This window comes from Cydia fagiglandana, chromosome 5 (assembly GCF_963556715.1).
Source record: "Cydia fagiglandana chromosome 5, ilCydFagi1.1, whole genome shotgun sequence".
NCBI lineage: Eukaryota > Metazoa > Arthropoda > Insecta > Lepidoptera > Tortricidae > Cydia > Cydia fagiglandana.
Window position 1 is genome coordinate 8,883,878 of NC_085936.1, and position 23,365 is coordinate 8,907,242.

A 23,365-nucleotide genomic window follows, 5' to 3' on the forward strand; every position below is an offset into this window, starting at 1 on the left:
ACAATTTCGCGTGTTACTGTTATTAACGAGCCACACTTCGCCACCTCGATTTCAAAGTGCTTTAAATACCTATGCTAAGCATTTTTTGGAAATCCATAGAAAATATTTAGTATAACTTAGGACCTGATGATGGCTCAATGATCCTGTCATTGTCGTATTTGGTACTTTTAAAATGTCGCAATTCAAAGTTTTCTAGAAAAAGGTTCCTATGGGAAACTTTTTTTATATGTTTCGTAAATTAATTGTTATTTTTACCCTGTTTTTTGTAATAAATGAATCAATTAAAGCTAATAATTACACCTAATGGGAACCATCATATACTAATGCTCTGTCGGTACCTGCTATAACTAAGAGGAAAATTACCAGATGAAAATAACAACTTTCTTTTTCGCGCGGAACGGGTAAGTAATGGGGTGCTACGCGACCAGTATACGTCGTCACAGTAGGCAAGTTGCTAACAGTAGCTCATCTAATAAATCGCCTTCGCTCTCCCCCTTCTCCAAAATGTACAGATCCAAAATTATAAAAATTCATTCACACGCAAAATACATATACAAGGCAAATATTGATACCATGTCTAAAAGTAGGCTATTACTCAGCAGTTTAATTTTATACCTAGGTAATTTTTCCAACTGCGAAAGAAAATAATTAAGGTAAGTTATAAAGTATATTCATCTGCCTTAATTGTGTTCATTAGGAAAAGTTTTAATTGCATCATTGTGATTTTGGCGTCACGACGGCATATCTTTAATTTTACGGTACATGCCTAGCTGTAATGCTATATGTATAAAACTTATATAACTTTAAAGTAATTATTATATTATTTCTTAATTTTTGCTAGGATTTCTTAAATACCTAATCAAAATGCTTTAAAAATTGCATATGATTATTGGTACTATAAGGACATTCCGCATTGGGCTAGCGTGGGGAATATAGCCCAAGCCCTCTCGCGTATGAGAGGAGGCCTGTTCTCAGCAGTGGGATGCATAAAGGCTGAAATTATGAAAAAAAAAATGATGATAAGGACATTAAGTAATGAGATCAAGTACTGTTCTTAATAAGTTTACTGCGCGGCGCCATAACATACCGCGCAATTCCTATTACCCACGTTGATATACAGCGGATAGATGCGCTCTCTGGGAACTAACTAGAAACTTGGATGCCGGCCTAGATTGATTTACATCCGCACTGTACTCAAGCTGTATACTGTTTTTTTGATAATAGGTTAGAAAAATAATGTCGTTAGCATTAACCCCTGGAGCGCCCCAGAATTACCGTAGTATGGAACTCCTATATTAGTTACCAGCACACGTGTCTGTGTAGGGCGCTCCACGGGTTAAAAAAAAAGCCTTTTTCATCAACTGTGTGATGGTTTAAACAGCGTCCAGTAAAGTGCGACACTTAGGTGATTCGTAAGTCCAATACTAGAGCGGCAGCCATCTTTAGCATTTTCGACAGTAATAAATCTGTATGTACCTGTGTATACCATGTGGGCACCTTCTCTTAATCAGTCTGTAGGTATGTATTTGTAGCGTAGGTTATAATTAATTATTTTTCATTATTTGAGATTTCGACTAGGTAGTTACCGAAGAAGTTAATATATCACTTTAATTGTAGTTTCGGATACTAATAGGGTCTTTGCAACAAATACCAATATACAATATGTTTCCTTTAAATACCTACTTAGTATTTTACATAAAATATTTATGTAGGTGTCAATTACAGTTTATAGGGTTAAATTGAATATGTATGCTACCCTCTGTATTTAGTACAATAACACTTAAATTCTAGTCCATTAAGTCGTCTGATTTCAACTATACGAAATTATAACTTGAGACGCTAAATAATATTCTTATTCAAATTATATTCCTCTTTTATTCAGTCTATTAACTAAACTAAGTGTTAAAATTCAATAACTTGACGATTAATTTGACGATTCTTAAATTCAATTCAAAAAACTCTTTTAGAAAAAAATGGTGTCTGAATATACATATAATATAAGTCCAGCTTGACTTGTGATAACTTGTGACGTAAGTAGTTATCGATCATATTATAGGTACATACAATTTAATGTATCTTTAGTACGATAGTATACGAGTAAATTAGCCACGACAATAGTAATTGGTTGACCCATCCAGTAAATGCATTGCTAATCCCGGGCCTAGGTTGATGACCTATAAAAAGGCTTCATGTGTACGCGGAGTGGCTGGGACCCTCGGCAGCCTAGTCAATGCGGGCAACCGGATACCTGCTTACATCTAGGTCTATGGTCTATAAAATGTTTTTTATAAGCACACATAATCACAATTTATTAGGAGGCGAAACACAAAACACATTTTATTTATAGATTAATCGCATTTCTTTATTTAAATTATTTAAGTATATCATACAAATTCTTGAGGATATAAAGTCTTATTAAATTAATATTCCGTGTATATAAAAACCATCGCGAATTCCATTCCAAGTATATTGCGAAACGGGAAACGTCTATTTTTTTCTTTCCGTGACAATAGATAATAGTCTTAACTGCCTGTGTTGTGCCAGTCACTTGGTAATAAGGTAGGTAGGTAGGCTGCTAAAAAAGCGTATTAGTTGAATAAACGTTTCAATCAAAAAATATTCAGTGATCATAGTGGGCATGTACTCGGTAGGTACACAAGACGAAATTAAACCTGTGCTTTTGAACTTTTAGGCAAAAACCACAAACGACACAGCTAAGCGCGTGTCAAATACGTGCCTTCGACGTATTCATGAACACTGACAGCACCAATTCTCATTAGAATTCTGAACCTCATTCCAGCAAGTGTGAAAGCTAAGCAGCGGTTACGAACAGATACCTCCTATTTTTAATTCACATGCTTGCAATCTCGACCTTATTCGGTCGGTTTTAAGTTGAATGTTGGGACAAACTAGTGATGCAATACGAGTTTACGATAGTTGTTTGTGGAGTAGAGGCAAGTGAAGTGACCCGTGGCCGGGTCGAGCTTTTGTTTTGACGTGCGCGAGAGGACAGACGTCGAAGCAGGCTTGTCTGTATGAAGCGTGCAGCTTTAATTAATGTAAACGAACACGGCGCTAGTGCGATCTTAATGGAAACGGGAATAATATGAAGGGGGATAAAGGGGTTTGCGCCGATTGCGATTTATTTAATACTTTTGACCATAATTATAAGTACAACCTTTAGGTACTCGTACGTGTAAAATTTGACGCTGTATTACAATAAAATGTATATCGGGTGGGATAGAATGAGGGGCTTTTATGCAAACAGGAATTGTTTAGGCTGAGTACCTACTTTATTTTTACTTATAATCATAATCACGTTAATATTTCTAACCGTTGTTAAGATAGAGTTTGCTAAACATTAGTGCAATAATCTGTAAGTTTCAACCCTAGCAAGTAGATCCTATGAATGACAGGACATGTGTCAATTTAAAATGTAAATAATTTTGTAGAGTTGTCACTGATATAAAAATGTTTCATCTTAATGTTTTTGTTTTACTTTTTAATGCAGCTTTACTGTTATAATATCTCGATTGTAGATCACTATCCTTTCAGCTCAGTCTCTAGAAATGTTCCACCGTATATAAACAAAGGTAATATTGCCTGCAATCGTGTGAAGTTGTCCACTTAATGCCGTAATATAGCATTACACAGACGCTTTGGCATAAATACAGGCAAATAGGTACGAAACAGACAACCCAAACTTCAAAACTACACACAATCGTGATATCAGTTTCGAAATGCAAGCCGTGGCATTAGCTCGATAGCTTCACAACAACTCGTATTACAAGTGAAATCTGCCTGTTCTGTAGGTTTCTCTACGTGTGATAGCGTTAAGCCTCGCTCGGCACTTGATAATCTTGAGAGAACTCTGCTAGACACATTTCCACTACTTGTGAATATAAATATTAGAACACAAGCAAAAAAAAAACTTAAGATTGTTGGAGCTTAAAATTACTTCAGAATATGTCATTATTATGAATTTAATAACGACTACGTGTTAGAGTTAGACCAAGAAAAGTCTGCAGCGATGTTGATAACCCACGCAGTGCAAGTGTTATTTTAAACGACAAACATCTATGAAATTATGACGTATGAATAACACATGCACTGCGTGGGCTATCAAAATCGCTGCAGACTTTTCTTGGTCTTAGACCAAGAAAGATAGAGTTAGCTCTATGATGGCTTGAATCCGATATCTAGTTAGATTCGATTTGTCGATTATTTTTTACATATTTAGCGAGACTTTGCATAAGTACGAATGGACATATACTTTAATTATTGAGCAAATGCTACTATTGCGAGAAGAAAATGAACTATGGACTTGCTTTAGGCGCAATTGGCGCAAATATGTACAAAGAATACCTTAGAGTCCTTAGACCATCAGCAATACCTTCCAAAATAATTCACTTATTTCGTCTTTCTAAACTCAAGCGAGACTTTCGCTATGATTCTAAAGCGTGCAATACAGTATTACTCATTCAATGGGTGTTCGTTTTCCTTCATTGAATAGCTCCGCAGAACATTTATTTGAGTAACTAGCGAGACGCCATCGCCATCGGGAAACAATGAAACCCACTCGAGGGAACGTCGCTCACTTCTCGCGATATTGAGACGTGCACCTTCGGCACTCAATGCATTCCTATTGACGTGAGGAGCTTGGCTTAATGCGAAATCCGGGTACTATCAAAATTTGAATGGATTCTTTGTGTAGAGGTCAGCCGTAATATTTGAGAAAGAAAAGGGAAATAATTAATTTTAATGGAGTTTAATATTAAATATCGCGCCGTCAGATGTCATTTACTTAGTGGCAGTCTTCCAATAAATAAATACTTATTATTATATTATTTACAAATAAAGAAAATAAATACATTTATTTAACACTACAACATCGTCTATGTACCTACTGTCTATACACAAAGACACATGCAGACATACATATCAATATACAACGACTGATTTTGTATATACATATCACCAGCTGAAATATAATTATGTTTTACAAGCAATATTCTCGTTTATTTAATTACTTATTTAATAAAATATTTTAAATTCCGAAATGATGATATTCCAATAACAATTGTAAACTCATACACGGTAACCTGGCGCTAAAGGAAAAAATGCAAATTAATTAATATAAAATTACGATACACGTACGGATTTACATTCCATTTCAGAATGCTGTTTTAAAAATTAAAAATACATTATGTTCCGGGATTGCGGTTGTGTGTATTATATGACGCATCATTAATGTTATTCTGCTGAATAATGAATAACCTACAGCATCAAAAGCCTTTTTTAGGGTTTCGTACCTCAAAAGGAAAAAACGGAACCCTTATCACTCGTGTGTCTGTCTGTCACAGTCTATTTTCTCGGAAACTACTTACTGGACCAATTAAGTTGAAATGTCGTACACTTATGTAAATTAGTGACCCAAAGATGCACATGTTTATAATTTTACAATAAATAGTTTCGAACTTATTTAAGAAAATAGCCAACAAATTACCATTTCCCCCCCTCCCTTTATCTCCGAAACTACTGGGTCTAAAATTTTGAAAAAAATACACAAACTAGTTCTTTACCTGTAGATGACAGGAAAACCTATTAGAAATGTGCAGTCAAGCGTGAGTCGGACTTATGTACGGAACCCTAGAAACGCGAGTTCATACATATTGCAAAACTTTATATTTTTATCAGATTATATAAAAACAGTCAAAACTTCAATTCAACAGTTACGCCGGAAATAAGTTTAGCTTGAAACATATCGAATAGGTAATCAGCTTAAAAGCTATACCTGGTTAGTTCGCTAACAGAACTGACCATAAAAAGTCCCCAGTGACTGCGACGTACACTGCAGTAAACTATGCAGCTATAACGGTAATGCGTGGACTAGGCCTGCTTAGCCGTTAATCATAACTTATGCCATTAATTTGCCATCTAGATTTGATAATTTAGACCAAATTTATAATCCAGATACATTTGGAATTATGACATGTAAAGGTACCTAAATACCTATATAATCATTTTAGCTAAATATATTAACCTAACCTACCTAAATAATCATTTTAGCTAAATATATTATTTATAGGGGAATTAGAATAATAGCGTTTAGGTTTATTTAAGCTTCAGACATTGATGCCAATTTTAATCCTTTTTGCTACGGTGAAAACTTCTATTCTAGCCCTGGAAGGTTTTGTCTATTAAGTCTACTTAACCCTTTACCCCATACGAAGCCATATAATATGGCGGATATGAAATTAATCTTTATTGACACCTGTCCTGTTAAAGTTCAAATTTAAACAAATATTTTTATTACATGCAGTAAGGGGTTAAGACGTCATAGTCAAATTTCGATATTTCACCAGTCGCTATTTGGCGAAGGGAATCCCATTGAGGCCAAGGGCCTAGTTTCAAAGGTCAGATCGCAATCGCTTTCTTAAAAGTAAGTGTTCTGTGACTTCAGTGAACCAAGTTTTGAACGGAGCACCAACTACTGCCTGTGCCAACTAGGTTGCTGATGGGACTCCAGGCTCCCTCAGTGAGCCGTGGCCGTTGGGTGTTCTTGGATGTAAAATGTATGAAACATTTTTGCTGTTTCATACATTTTGGCTGGTCTATTTTCTATGGGAGGGTAAGTACATTTTTTTCACTATTTTGGGGTTGATCCCATAGTAAAAGTAGCTCAGTATAATCCCGAAATCTCCCTGGCAACGGGAATGCAGTTATTTTTAGTCACCGTGTATAAAAAACACATAGTTAGGTACCAATAACATCAAAAAAGAGAAACCATTCAATATATTTCACTCCGCTTAATTAATATAATTTAATTTTAAATGTTTTTTGTAGGTACCTTATCGCAAACCAAATGTTACAATTCAATTATTTTTTACAATGAGAAAATCTTTTCAAAGACTCGTGTTGGAGGCGATATCGCTTCCGTTTCGAGCAAAATCTATCTCGTCACAGCAGTGATGCGCGAAGCGGGGCGAAGGAGGGGAGCCAGTCACGCGTACTAGATTGACAACTGACGAAAAATACCGAAATACAGTCCACGGAGGACACGTGCTCGAAAATCATCGAAAATCTTTTTCGACATTCAAGCGAGAAAGCACGTCCCACTGCCAAGCGAATGCTAAACGGACGGAACTGAACAGGAAATGCCCAAGTGGAATGTGCGCAGAAAAGTGTTTAAATTCCTTTCATCTCTGTAATTTTGTTTCGATTTAGCTTTCTTTTCAAACATCCATTTCGAATGGACTTTATAGAGCAGTTCAACTAAAAATAGAAATAAAATTAAGCTGCGCTAATTTATATAAAATAGAATTAAAGCAGCGACAAAACTCGAAGGCATTAAAATGGCGGCTGCCTACACAGCATCCCAGCAAATGTTCCCAAAATACCTTAAAATCAATACAGAATATCTGCCCGAGGCCGGCTAAGTTATTTAAAATGCAGTCGACACGTCATCCGAGTGAAAATGCAATATTCGAGTTGTCCATGCGGATGCACGGTTTTCAATCGCGTTTTAGCATGAAATGTCATTTAAAATATGAGCATGATAATATAAACGGCAAATTATTGATGTCAACGGTATATTAATTTTAAAATGTTGCCATACCATATATTTACTGCCGTTAAATACTCTAATTTCCTTTATGGCTGCATTTATTTTCCGGCTGCAATACAGACCTTTAAGGGAATGAAACACGTACGGGAGGTAAATTTACCGCCAGACACGAGCAAAACATTGTTATTTTTCTAAGCACGCAACGAAAAAAGTGAAAAGGAATGCGTTTTAACACGGATGAATGGGGACACATGCATGTTTTGCACTAAGATAATGAGTAAAATCTAGGAGTAAGATCCGGGAGTTGATATAAAAAGCCCTCGCATGATGGCGTATCGCAGAATGGCGTAAGACACGATGATTTCTTTTTGCATTACGTCCTTTTACGTTATCGGAAATTGGGGGCAGCTCGGTCTCCTGAGCTTTACAAATGATGGCTTTGCCTGCTGATTCCAGCACGTTACATGCGTCTGCACGCGTCGTTTATATTATACTTTTCCCGAAGGGTTACTTTTACTTGTGCTTCCTGACTGATATAGGGGCTATCAATCTACTAATACTCTTACCACGAGCTTATCACTGACATGACACTGACATATTCGCTAGTTTGTACGCATCTTTGTATGCATCTCGCTCGTACGCGCATAAGGTGAGATATAGAGAAAGTAAGTTACGCAGACGTTAGCGAATATTGCAGTAGCATAGTCGTGAGCGTCAAAAGTATCTCATATAATATTTATTCTATAATCTCTCTCTCTCTCTTTGCTCGCTCCCTCATGACTGAGGATCGTGGTCATCGGTGGATGTGGATGCTCCACACCTGATCTTTATGATCTGCCTCCAACGGTGCCTGTTCATCGCGTCTCTGACAACCGAGCAAAAGTTGGTTGAGGATGGGGCCCCTTTTAATTGATCGCTCCATCTTGTTGGAGATCGTCCTCGGCTTCGTTTGCCCTCCGTGTTTCCAACAATGATCAGCTTTTCAAGGCTTTCATCTCCCCTCCTCATTATGTGGCCGAAGTAGGACATTTATTCTATAATAGCTTAACACAAATAAATATGTCTATATTTTTATAGAACAAACAGTCTGTATATAGGTACTTTTGAACGAATGCTGACAAAATATATCTCTATTTAGAAAAGTATTTGATGTTGGCAGACACTTTTGGTGCATTGTATTTTAAGCTAATTTTGACGCTTACTGTACGTGTGGTTCGACTATTTTCTAAACATATATCTGGAAAGCATTTTATCGCCATAATTTGCTTCGACGAAGTGATTACGATGCAGAAATAGTATCGATTCCTTTAAAGTATCGATAAAATCCTATAAGGGCTTGACCGGTGGCCACGCTATCGTATGGTTCTAACGACGGAACCTGTTCCGAGCATCACCCGTTGACGGAAGCTGATACTACCGTTATGTTATAGACTACCGGGAGACTTGGTGCGTCGTTTATAAGATGAGTTAAACACTATGGGTTCAGGTACGCTAAATTACTAGAAAAATATCACCGTCTGACATATGACCATTTTTTAGAGTCAAAATTTAGAACTTAGGTCAAGATAGCACGGGACCGCTGGGCAAAAATATTGCATCATGCAGCTTTGGACGCTTTTCCGCTGACATGACGTTCATCATCATCATCATCATCATATCAACCAGAGGACGTCCACTGCTGGACATAGGCCTCCCCCAAAGAGTTCCACAATGACCGGTCTTGCGCCACCCGCATCCACCGGACTCCCGCGACCTTCACCAGGTCATCAGTCCACCCTGTGGGGGGTCTACCCACGCTGCGCCTTCCGGTGCGTGGTCGCCACTCGAGAACCTTTCCGCCCCAACGGCCATCGGTTCTACGGGCAATGACGGGCGGGACATGACGTTAATGATTATTTATTAGCGCAAAAAAATGTTTTTATCATTCCTTTTTTATAAAAATAAAATGATTAAACTTTTTACTGTTAATTTGATTTTAAGAAACAGAAAAGTAAAAGGTTGATACAGAGTATGTCCTTTCAAAATAAATACAAACAGTACCTACGTTCAAGGAATATAATTTCAGTATTAATTCGTACCTTGTCACAGTGACATAGTATGAGATCCCTAGCGACTTTCATATTGATTGTTACTGTGATAAGGTATTCAACAGAGATGTGACTTATTTGAAATACTTATATTTAAAATGCAAATACAAAATGCAAAATACCTATTTTGTATTTTGTATTTAAATACCTTTTGAAGAAAACTATTTTGTATTTTATTTGAAATAGTTTTTGGGACCTATTTTCTATTTTCAAAATACAAAATACTTTATAGTAGGTAGGTAATGTAGGTAGGAGTTACAATCTCTTCTGATGTTACAATCCTGGCAACTCTGTCATTCTTTTAACATGGAACTGTTGAATCTGCTGTTTAGTAACGTCGCAAATGACCACAAGCGTAGCAAGTGGTTAAAAAAGTTGAATCTTGAGTGTTGCGAGGGTTTCAAGGCACGAGAGGAGAACAAACTTTTTGCGCTGGTGAAACACAAACGAGACGTTTTCATCACACTAACGAGAGGCATTATAATAGCTGTAAAACATTACAAATTAATGCTTTAAAAGTTGGCCGTTAAAAACCATCATCCATACCTACATCCTACCGGTTAATATGAGCAAACAACTAGAAATTTGCACTTTAGATGGGTCAAACATCACTGTGTTACGTTCTTTCCTGTAGACATACACAAGAGTTAAGGGCTATAAAGGTTAATTTTCTTATTTAACCCTTACCCACGTAAAAAGGTCCTCCTTTTATTTACAGAACCATGACAAAATCATTACTTACATGCCCACAAGCTGTTAACTATTGCCCACAGGAGAGAAAACTAGCGTGTTCGCGCGAACTGTACATTTTTCTCTCCTGTGGGCAATAGTTAACAGCTTGTGGGCATGTAAGTAATGATTTTGTCATAGTTCTGTAAATAAAAGGAGGACCTTTTTACGTGGGTAAGGGTTAAATAAGAAAATTAACCTTTATAGCCCTTAACTCTTGTGTATGTCTACAGGAAAGAACGTAACACAGTAATTTGTTTGACCCAGATAGAGGATTGATTTCAATGAATAAAGAGAGTCTTTTTAACTCGGAAATTCCGAGTAATACTTTTTAATTCAGACTAGGTATTCACTACTCAGAGTACCTTTTATCGCAAAGTATTTGTATTTAAAAAAAGTATTTTGAAAATACCTATTTCGTATTTTGTATTTAAATACAAATTCAAAAACTATTTTGTATTTTGCATTTGAAATAGTATTATCAAGGAAGTATTTGTATTTTGTATTTAAATACTTTTTATAAAGTATTTTTCACATCTCTGGTATTCAATACTTTGACTATAAAATGATGGCACGTAGACCAATTTCCCAAATCCACTTGTCCCACAAATATCATGTTTAATTCAGATATCAAAATGGATACCTTGCAGCCACCAACAATCCAAACCTCTGCGGACAACCGGCGGGTGATTTAATGTTAATATGTCGAGTAAATACTTTCTTTTTACGTACGATAGTAAAATACTTTTGCGCAAATGTGTGGAACCCAACGCCTGAAGTAATCAAAACAGTTTTATGTCTCTTTGGAACTTAAATAGTAAAAGTAAAAGTTACTATTAATACGACGAATGTCTTTTATTTATTTATGTTCCTCTTTATGTTTACTAAAGCAGAGATATTTTTGAACTGTCAATTGGGTAATATTAACTTTTTTTTAATTTAAAATCACTTCCTTGTTCTTGTTCTTCTTTAATATATTTTTTCTTATAATGAAATCATTGGCATCTGCCAAAATTAATACAAAAGGAATATGGACCACGTTTTATCATTTACTAGCGACCCGCCCCGGCTTGGCACGGGTTAACAAATTATACACCTACCTACAAGTACACCTTCCTTAAAAATCACTCTATTGATAAGTGAAAATCGCATGAAAATCCGTTTAGTACTTTTTGAGTTTATCGCGAACAAACACACAAACAGACAGACGTGGCGGGGGACTTGGTTTTATAAGGTGTAGTGATAGTGATTGAAACACATTATAGAATAAACATGTCAATCGGGCCCCGTAGTTTCCGTTTTAATCTAATCCTAGTAAGTAGCTGCTGGGAGCAAACCGAACATCCTCGGAACTATTTAGTAATAGATCGGTTTAGATCGAGACTAGCCGTGTAATGTTCCGAACCAGTGTTCAAAGTACGTAAACCAAGACGGGCGCAGCAATGCCATGGCTCGCATAACTGGTATGGCAAGATACTTGCTTTGAAACTTGGTACCGTGAAACGAAAGCCGTTGGGGACGATTGCGCTTAGCTAGAAGTTGCAGCGTCAACCGGCACTCGGCAATTTTCTAACATCACTTGACTTGATTTGAGAGCAAAGTCGTACAAATATGTACATGCACGGCGGAAAGAATAACGATGCAATTTGAGGAAATAAATGGAATGGATGCAAAGTCATATTAGTACTTACCTTCGTTTTTAATTCGTGTAACAATACAACAACGTTGAAATACTGCCTATGGTATCATTTGATATCATGTTGCGTGAAGATGGTACCATAGTTTATTTATGGTTTCCTTTTCTTTTAAATAAAATTTAATATTGATTATTTAATATGTATGTGTTTGTACATCCGTACCTACTTAAGTACAGTAGGTGCCTACATAATAAATGAAATATTTATAACATCAAACAAAATCTTTTTCCGATCTAAACTATTTCACCACATTAATTATGAGTTAGTCATATGTATATTATCGCTTAACTTATTCACTGCCAGCGACCCGCCAGGCGGGTTCTCCGTTTTTCCCGTGTTACCGGCTACGATCGTAGCGCGCATAGATTAGTATATGTTATTAACTGTAAGTAGCGCGTAGCTCGCGCTGTACGGATATGATGGTCATTCTTGTCTACGTGACAGCGTGATAAAACAGTGTCCGTCACTTTCTAACCCACGGTGTTATAAAGTGATAGTTGTTTTATCACGTGGATAAAGATCGATAAAACCATCCATAATACGCCGGCTGGTAGTGTTAAGTCGAGACAATGGAATCCCTTTGACTCCCGTTAACATGCTTGAATTTTGAAAGTAAGTAATTGTTTCCCATATTCATGACCAACATGAAATACGATGAGGTCTAAATATTTTGCACCCGAGTAAGTAGCGCCTGTACATAAATCCTCTTAAAAGTGACTGTAGTGGCGGGCAGTCCATCATTCCCCGCTTAGTTTCCATTTGTAAGTTCTCGAAGCCACAGCTTGTTTTATATTAAACGCCAGCCTACATTTAGAGGAGAACTATAAACAATTGACGTAACTTTTATCAATTCGTAGAACATCATTGCAATTATTGCAATAGAAGTAATCAAATATGATCGCATACGCAAGGATAGGTATAGGTAGAATTAGAATGGAGAATATTCTGTAGGTACCTACACAGTCACGCTCTTACACTGAGAGAAAAATCATCACCAGGAATTAAAAAATAGTTCTGTACTGGGGGAAAAAATGAAGTTTTAGTAATAATTATGGACGTTTCACTATTTCTGTAAAGTTTATTTATTTCTACAAACAGCTCAGTAATCCCAAATATAATTTCAACAAACAGATAATAGAAATTGCAAGAACTAATAGAAATTGCAAAAGTCAATTTGTTCCTATTAGTTAACTCTCCTTGTCCCCAGATTAAGTTTATTTTTGTAATTCTAAGTGTGTTTTTGTTGTACTTTTCTCTCAGTGTAAGGCTCTAGAAATAAGATTGTGTCAGTTATTTTTGCGGCCTTCGTTGTGTAACATATTATTGCAGGTGACTGTACAATACCTTTTATTGTTCTCAAAATTAATAAATAGAGTAATTAACAAAAAGACTTATAGTAGTAGACCCTATAATGGACGTGGAACCAGTAATGGGACAAAAAAACATAATTCCTCTAAAATAAGTATCTAAAAGTTGTTTATAAACACTGTGGCTGTATGTAATCATAAATAAGAGTCCTAGAGCTGTTTCAGTTTGAAGTTTTATTGAATTTGGTTGTTTTTTAAGAAATTGGCGTTAACCTAAAAGTTGTCGTGTCACTGAAAAAAAATACCACTACGAATTCTTAACAACTTCGCTAAGAGAGGTGAGTTAATTTATTAAATTTTAATTAATTAATACTTGATGAAAACTAGAATGTGTTTTGTTAATTGCATTTACCATGAGATAAGGTATACAACACACTATGTTGTGACTCCACAGATGTAAAAAAATAGTGGTATTCGGCCCAATCCCATTATAGGAGCTGTAAAACTGCGTACCTCCTATGATGGGACAAATGACAGAATGATGCTTGCTATGCCATAATTTCATGTTTAAACAATACAGAAATAAAATGTAGTTAAGAAATATGTCAATCAGGAGGTATTCTCGGACTTCGGATAAATTAATATCGTTTTTCCAAACTTTTATTTAACTTGCCCTGTTAGTTAGTGTGGGTCCAATCTTGGTAGCTGAATTTGAGCCACTTTTCGATTTCCGATTCAGTTGAAATTTTGTGTAAGTACGAAATTAAGTATGCAAATCGGATGATAATGCAATATTATGATAACATGGACCTGATCTGACGATGGAGACAGGAGGTGGCCATGGGAACTTTATCGCATTAAACCCTAACTAATTGTGTTAGGGTATATTAGAATTGTCTCGATGGATCTAATACAATAATAATTGGCTGTGGAAAGCAAAATACATTCAGCGATAAAAGCTTATACCAAAAATTGTTTTATTTTGCCGTGATTTATTCACCATTTCAATATTTTATACTCATAGAGCAATGTCCATTATAGGGGGCCCATTACTGGATCCACGTCCATTACCGGGGGCCCATTACTGGAACTTTGGTGTCCATGACTGGAGAAAAAAAGCATAGTTTTAATTTGTTAAATATGTGGAAACTAACTGCAGTATCTTTGATACAACACGCCTAAAACATGAAAGACGGATAGGACTTTCATATTTTAACACGCTAAGCGGTAGACCATTTACATGTTTATGGGAAATATCATAAATACTCCAAATTTCCTCTTAAATGTCCCATGACTGGTGTTGTTACTATATGTATATTAAAATATTTCTGCAGTGGTCCCAACCTAATATTGGCCTTTATTTTATTAAATAAAGAACACACTTTTATTATTATTTAAAATTAGATAGAACAAAGACTGAACCTATAGACATATCAACAACACGTATCTAAAAGTATATTATTAAATTAGAATAATATGAGAACAGTTGGTGTGCTCATAGTGAATAAATTTATTAATCTTCCTGCAGTGAAAGTGCTTTGTTCCGCAGAAACTAGACTCGTTGTTAAAACATTTTTTCTTTCTTTGTGGCTTAGATATTAAAAATGCTGTTTCCGTTTGTTGTGCATTTTTGTTTTTGGTTTTAATTAAATAAAAATACATAGGTGCAACCGGTATATAACCAATAACTTATAAAGGGTAAATCACGTTTTTTGAGTTTTGCTCCACAACGAGGAGCTTCAACAAGAGCCCCACGCGTTGGCTGACCGACGCAGGCAAAAAGCAATTGATCAACTGAACTTAATTAGAAATTTTCATTTTACTGAAATAATGTTAACAATGAACAGTAATAAATAATTTGTAAACGACTCTCCAGTAGAATTAAATAAATAAATATTGGGGACATCTTACACAGATCAACCTAGCCCGAAACTAAGCAAAGCTTGTACTATGGGTGCTAGGCGACGATATACATACTTATATAGATAAATAGATACATATATATATATATATATATATATATGTATATATATATATATATATATACATAGAAAACACCCATGACTCGGGAACAAATATTTATGTTCATCACACAAATAAATGCCCTTACTGGGATTCAAACCCAGGACCAACCACGACCAATTTCAAACCCTAAGTAGGTTACCTTATTAAGGGTTCAACGTGGTAATTGTGCTAAAAAGTGAATTAGTAAATCTATACCGAGGCCCGACAATGATACTACAACATTCGAAAACATGATGTAATAAATTATCCTGATTCAAACTTTTATCACAATATGTCATTTTCCAGAGCTATAGACGGGTCTTATGAGCTTCTCATAAATTGCGGTCTGGTAGGCTATTGAAAAACACACAATTCCACTCTGAAATAGGGTATGAAATATGAATAGGACTACAGCACTTCCCGTGGCCGGGCATCTAGGTCGACCATAATAAGTCCCGAGGTCCCAATAGTGGAATATGTCTCCATTCTGCGCCCCTAGGCGTATATAATTTAACCCATAAAAGCCCTTTAAGGAGAAAGTTAGCGGAATATTTATTTTATTTGCAGGAATGAGTTTAACTTTGTTGACGGTAGTGATTATATTTATTTAATGTCCTTTTGGCACGTTTGTATTACCATTCCATGTACCTACTTAAGCACTTAGAGCATTTTTGAAGGAGTAGAGTGCGTATCTGGAGAATATCATGCATTGAATCCATTACTAAAATTACTTTTTTTTTCTTTTTTTTTATATGATATTGTGTAATTATAAATTTAAAAAAAAAAAACTAAAATTACTAACATATATCACCTTAAACTAGACCAGACCTTACGATGGATTTGGAATAAGTATAATATATTAGCAATGACACACAATTGAAATATCTTCAACGTGACAATAATCCTAATCCAGTTTTATTTTCTGAAAAATGAAAGAAAAATCTCTGTACTTATTTTGCTGAGGTGTGAGTTATGCAATAAAATACTAATCCGTCAATCTATCCACATCGATAATTGATAACAGAGGTAGTCAACATGTATCACGTCAACAAGATCATCCAACCGTTAAATAGGGATGATTGCATACATTACTACACAATAATAACATCTTGTACTCGTAAACGTTCCATAAAACAAATTAGCACAATGTAGCAAACATAAAACAACAATGGCCTTACCCATCTCAACGATATCCCTCCTTAAACCTCTGAATACATTTGGGCAATAACGTGGTGAAGGCATGTTTTCAGATGTTAATAAATCACTTAACAACGGATGTTATTATTCGTATTACCAAGGAAAATTCAACGGTTAAATTGTCACAGGGAACGTTCAGGTAAGTATATAAGTGAATTCCATATCCTTAAAATTAGCACCGACAGAATGTGAATATCCATATTCACATTCTTGTATAAAGTAGATGTTATTAATAAACAAGGTTTTTGGTAAACACGAATAACTTAAATAAGTCTAATCCTGACCAATTCTCCTATTTCAATCAATAGTTATCGTCAAAAACATAAAATAAACTCTAGGTCATGTAAAACTGCATTACTAGCGAAAAGCTTTTTTGGAATGGCACCAAAAATACAAACTACCAATAGAGATTTTAAAACAGAATGATTTAAACGAATTTAAAAAAATGCTGTATAATTTCCTAATAACTAAGGCATACTACTCAATTCAAGATTTTTGTCAGACTCTGGAAATTTTGTAACCTATTAATTTAACGTGTATTATTTTAATTACTTATTAAGTTTTAGTTTAAAATGTGCCATACATGTCTTCTATATTTGTATGCCATATGGCGAAGCATAGTGATACTTTATTATACATTTAAGACCTGTTGTACTTATGTTTAACAAATAAATAATTTGGAATTTGGAAATTTTGTTGGGTAGATGTCGCTATATGCCACTCCATAGGCGACGTGTATACATAAGGGAAGGAATGGAAAAATTCGCGAGTTTCTGGTAGGCTTCCGTAGCTCAATTGGTTAAAGCAAACGCACGGATTGCGGACGTTGCGGGTTCAAGTCCTGCCGGAAGCGTACATTTTTAATTTTTTTCCTATAAGTAATATAAAAATTTAAAATTACGTAAAAGTAAAATCGGAAGGTTATCAATTTCGTAATGTAGCTTTTCAAAACCTTAAAATTATAAAAGTAGTGTTTATTTACAAATGGACTATCCAATTACCTTAATTTCCCCTGATAGAAAGAATGTAGAATCGTAACCTTTGAGATATGGCAGGGACATGAGACATGACACACACGCACGCTCCACAATCTGCCAAAGAGTGGAAGTGATCGCGGTAGTACGATAGTGTGCTGTGTCAGCATGACTTATTTATTTTGAGACAGGCTGTTGGTAGAACTGATCTAAAACTGCCGTATTCAAACTTCAAGCTATTCACAAGAGACGACACGTACTAGATCCATTCTAGATACGTTATAGTTTAGATATCAACTAGTTCTCTTTTGCAGCGCAATTCAGGCAACCAATGTCACTTTTACGTTAGATAGAGTAAGATATCTATTAGATGTGAATTGAATCTCTAAGTCATATCCTGTGGAAATCGTTCAAGAGTATCTTCAGAATCGCGCAAATGTCAAATTTGACAGGTTAGATTTTAAACATATCGTTATCGTGTCTTGGTGTGTCATGTCTAAAAGATATCTATTTTAAAATCCGAACCGGTCCCAAAGTTTCCAAAGAATTGAGTAGCCAACTTCATGGTGGGTTTTAAAAGTATGCATCTGAAGTAATATACGCTGCAGTTATGGTTGTGGGACACCTGCAGAGTAGCGTAAGGCTGCAAAGAGAATGCAGTGCAGCGCAGACCTCGAATGTTTGGGAGTAGACATAAATAGCTTTCTTCGAAATCAAAGCCTTCTACATTAAGGTTAACTTTATACAGTTTATAACCATTAAAATCCCGTGAATTTGATAAGCTCAAAGCAATAAAATTGACAGTTGCGTCCACAGATGACTCATGCTAGACCGGCCGGAGCCTCCGGCGCTTCGGTTTCTATAGAAAGCACCACGTGATCACCGATGAGCCGTCATAGAAAATGACGTGTCGGATGCATCGGCCCAGGCCCGGCCCGGTCTAGCGTGAGTCATCCTTTATGCACATATTCGGTTACATGCAATACCAACTAAACTGATGAATCACCATATTTTTTCCGATACATACAAAGCAAAATCTACATTTCAGTTCATAAAAACTATGATGTTTTCATGCATGAGGTGGGTGCCTAAACGAACAGAGAATATTTTATGCGTAGTCACGTCTGCATTTTAGTTCACTTGAGTGCACAGTAGATACCTATTATTAGCTATGTAACGGCTCTTTGTATGTCCACATAATACCTATCGGGACAATTCTAAGCTACTGAGTAGGCACAATTTGATCGATCAGGAATATTCCATGGCCATTATCTTTAGTTGGTTAAGAGTGAAATGTAGAGTTGAATACACGAGTATTTACTACTATAGGTTTACCGTTTACCTGAGGCGGTTAGTAGATTAGTTATTTACGATACAAGTGCGAATTACCTATTCGCACGTGTATCGTACAACGTTTTACAGTACATATGGCCCTTTTTGGCTCCTCTATAGGATGGGCCAACGCCGGCCACTCCAAGGGACGCATTTATGCGATAGAGGGAGCAAGTGATATTGCTATCTCATTCTACCGCATGGCTGCGTCCCTTGGAATGGCCGGCGTTGGCCCATCGTGTAGAGGAGCCATTAAATTTTCGACGTAGTTATGTAATGTGCTTATTATAGCACATGGTGTCGTAATGAAGCACCACATGTAGGTACAGTCAAGGAATTTAAATTCCGACCCATTTCGTACTTTGTCACAGTGACAACCGTATGAGGTCTCTAGCGGCTTTCATATTGATTGTCACTGTGACAAAGTACGAAATGGGTCGGAATTTAAATTCCTTGACTGTACCTACTGTAAAAGTAATTATGGTCAGCTCCGCACTGATTGAAGGCTTGGCTTCATGAAACTGATTTGTATGTATTATGTTATGTAGGTAGGTACGTAAAATAATAATTTATCTACTTCTTCGCGCTACTTCTTTACCAACCGCTAGAGATAAGTGGTCAAACTATAGCTTACCTGTAGTTTTATGGCTGGTATACGAGTACTTAATGTTTAATCTGTTTGACCATTGGAAGTAAATACAATAATAAATCTTACAGATGAATAATCATCAGCGGTTTGATCTACGGTGCAATTAATTATTCACCCAGTTATTGCGTAGTGTAGTGGATCTAAAAATACAAATAGGTACAAGCTCACAGTCATTTTATAATTAAGCCCGTGCAGGTGAGAAGTGTTGAAAATATTTATGAGCACGATATTTATGAGTGTGACGTATATTGCGAGTCGAGAAATATGTAAAATAAATCATAGGTAACTAAATTAAATCTCGTCAACGCAATGGTTATTGAGTAATAAACGCAACGTGATTAATATTTGTGATAAATAACCTTCAATATCAAGGAAATCTGTAATAACTTTTTGCGCTAACTTATACAGACTTCTAGTCAAAACACTCGATGGTAAAACTTTGAAATTCCGCTAACGAATGGTGTCTTTGTCCCGACTCGTAGTCGTTATGAATGAGCCGTGCTATTGTCGCAGATATATCTCCCAGCTTACAGCTAGCAAACGTCTGCCTCCGGCACATCAGTCAGCGTTTTAATAATTCAAATGTAGGAGGCCGAGGCAGACTGCGCGCCGCGTGTGTGACCGGCGTAAATACGCCGCTTTACAGACCACTTACCTGTTTGACAGATGCAAATGAAACGCGAAGGCAGCTCGCTTCACTTCAGAAGTTCAGACACTTTCCGTCAATCCAAACAATCCTTTATTTACGGTAGGACACAAGCCCTTAAAGTTTAAACGCTGACGCGTTGTATTTATATAGTCCGAAACACTGAGAGAAAACTTCGAAACTCAACTTTGAAAGAATACTGACCGTTACTACGGAGCCCAGGTTAACGGGTCTGTGAAGGGTTAAGCGCTAGGGATATGTTGTTAAGAGTCGCGTCTAGGACGCGGCGTACGTTAGTACCGGTAGGGTTCGGAGAGATCGCACGTCGCGGACAGGAGAGGTTCGGACACACGACCGAGGAGACCGAGTCGACGTGAGTGACGCCGGGCGCCTCCCGCCCGCCGAGCGCCGCTCGCCGCGCGCCGCGAGCCGGGAGCAAGAGGGATGCAGCGAGTGGAGTCCCGCGCCCGCGAATATCGCCGCTCGGATCACATCGCCAAAGTCTCAAGTACCCTCTACTGCAGCGCGAATTCCGAGAGGGAGGGCTCAAGTCCACGCTATTCCTATATGACACAAACAACTCCTCACGTGCCCGGCTAATAAAACACGTAAGGCTTATACCATAGAGTCTGTTTAGGTTTGATAGTCTCGAGATGAACACCTGACGTTCGGCGTCATATCGAAAAACATATGCCCCGGTTGGCTAGGTGTAGCAAATACCATAACGAATACTTTGGCTGAACACGCGCCATATTATGCAACGTTACAGGCTTGTATTGTGCACTCTGAAATTTCCTCGTCCTTCGTACGGGCGAGCTTTTAGAGGGTGCCTTTCGCTTTGTACTCGTATTGAAAAAACAATGTTGCAAGATACTGGTGAATCATGATAGTATTTTAAATATCTTTCTGAAACCATGAAAACTAACATGGCCTATGTTATATTGTATTTTCATTAATACTGGCTTTAGTTTTAAGCAGGTACTATAGTCGCACCAATAAAAGTCTACAGCGGATTTGATAGCCCACGCAGTGTAAGTGTTATTTATACGTCATAATTTCATAGATGTTTGACGTTTAAAATGACACTTGCACTGCGTGGGCTATCAAAATCGCTGCAGACTTTTTACGGTCTAACTGTAATAGTATTTTATTTATCTGTGGTATCCAAAGATGAAGCAGACTTAGCAGACTCTGCGAAACTCATTGTACGTAGGTACATTAAATATGCTTTTATTAATTGAAGTTAGGTAGGTACGATTTCTTGTTTATATTTTTCCTAAATTTTCTTTAGTCTATAAAAACTTATAGACACCACTTAGATAGGTATCTATACTCATTATTACCTACATACCTTATTCCACGCTGATTGTTCAAACCGGGAAATCGATTAAAATCAACTCAAAATGAAAATGTTGTTCAAAGAAACAGTAAATTATAAAAGAGGCAATTATTACCCATTTCTCATCAAAAAAGTAACGGAACCTTCATTGTAATGAGAATTCGCTGGCTGTCGTTCGTCTGTCAAATTAACAAGTAAACAAAGCTTTGGGAAGATGTTGGGAAAATATTTAAGTTGTACGCGCCCCGCGTTCCAAGCCCTCAAACGATTTGGCATAGCATAGTACCATAGTAAATATAAACGAGTACTTAATCTCTTACTTAGCAGTGATGTGGTTATAATGAAATCATTTATTTCTTAGTGAAAATTATATTATGATATATCACAAATGTCACATACTAATCCGAATACTTAGAGTATTTAGTAACTGTAGATGTAATCGCTGTCATTTTCTTTACGAAACAGTCTGCCGATTTTTGCGGAGGAGAGGACGTCAAATGTATTGCTATTTCTACATTTATACGTAACGTATAAACAGCCATGTCAGTCCATACAAAAGTTTGCACATTTGTGCAAGTTTTTCGGCAGAGGGGTAAGCTCTTAATGGCCACTCCGGTTATTAAATGCTCTAAGTGTTTGGGAAAATATTTTTAAGTTTTACGCGGCCCCCGTTCCAAGCCCTCAAAAGATTTGGCATAGCATAGTATCAGAGTAAATATAAACGAGTACTTAATCTTGACAGTGACGTGGTTATAATGAAATCGTTTATTTCTTAGTGAAAATTATATTATGATGTATCCCTTTGTTCCACTCAGACAACCAAGTTTGATAACTGGTTAACTAGACGCACTATTTCTTCCGCGGAGATAACCAGTTATGCGAGTGGAAGTCTAATTCCATTTTCTTAACCGAATTTAGCTACTAGTTGTCTAGGGGGAAATCACAAATGTCACATACTAATCCGAATACTTAAAGCATTTAGTAACTGTAGATGTCATCGCTGTCATTTTCTTTATGAAACAGTCTGCCGATTTTTGCGGGGGAGGGGACGTCAAATGTATTGCTATTTCTACATGATTTATACGTAACGTACAAACAGCCATGTCAGTCTATACAAAAGTTTGCATATTAGTGCAAGTTTTTCGGCAGAGGGGTAAGCTCTTAATGGCCACTCCAGTTATTAAATGCTCTAAGTGTTTGGGAAAATATTTTTAAGTTTTACGCGACCCGCGTTCCAAGCCCTCAAAAGATTTGGCATAGCATAGTATCAGAGTAAATATAAACGAGTACTTAATCTTGTCAGTGACGTGGTTATAATGAAATCATTTATTTCTTAGTGACAATTATGATAGATCACAAATGTCACATTGTATCCAAATAGTATACTTAAGTATGAATTCACAAAAAAATCGTCATAGAAAAGTGTAAAGTCAAATTTATGTAGCGGCAAAGACAATAAAATACCGGTAAAGTCAGTTACCTAACGAAACTACTCTGATTTTACGTGCTTGATCAAATTAATTGTGCAGCATATGAGCACATGTATAATTATTTTGCTTACCAGGTAAAACTAAAATGTAGGTGAAGCATTGACAGCAATATTACTGTATAAAAATTCGAATAACAGTAAAAACATGGTCACTCGTAATTTACTCTTTAACATAGATCTAGTAATATCCTAAATCTTTTAGTGTGTAAGTTTGTGCAGTGTATTTTGGGTTTAATAAACTGTTTGGGTTGTATTCAAGAGTTTTCTTCGAAACTCCAACGGAGGCTGCCCTATAACAGGTCGTTGTGGAAATAATAATATTTTTGAGATATCTGTGTCCATCAGTGC

The 23,365-nt window shown here is 36.5% G+C and overlaps 1 long non-coding RNA gene across 1 annotated transcript in view; it reads right to left on the reverse strand.

Annotated features, from left to right (window-relative positions):
- The window catches only part of LOC134664810 (uncharacterized), a 244,672-nt gene extending 223,665 nt beyond the window's left edge, over positions 1 to 21,007 (reverse strand). Inside the window, exon 1 of the long non-coding RNA XR_010098290.1 lies at positions 20,199 to 21,007. This is a non-coding gene — a long non-coding RNA (uncharacterized LOC134664810). The remainder of the gene's footprint in view (positions 1 to 20,198) is intronic.
- Between the last annotated feature and the right edge of the window lie 2,358 nt (positions 21,008 to 23,365).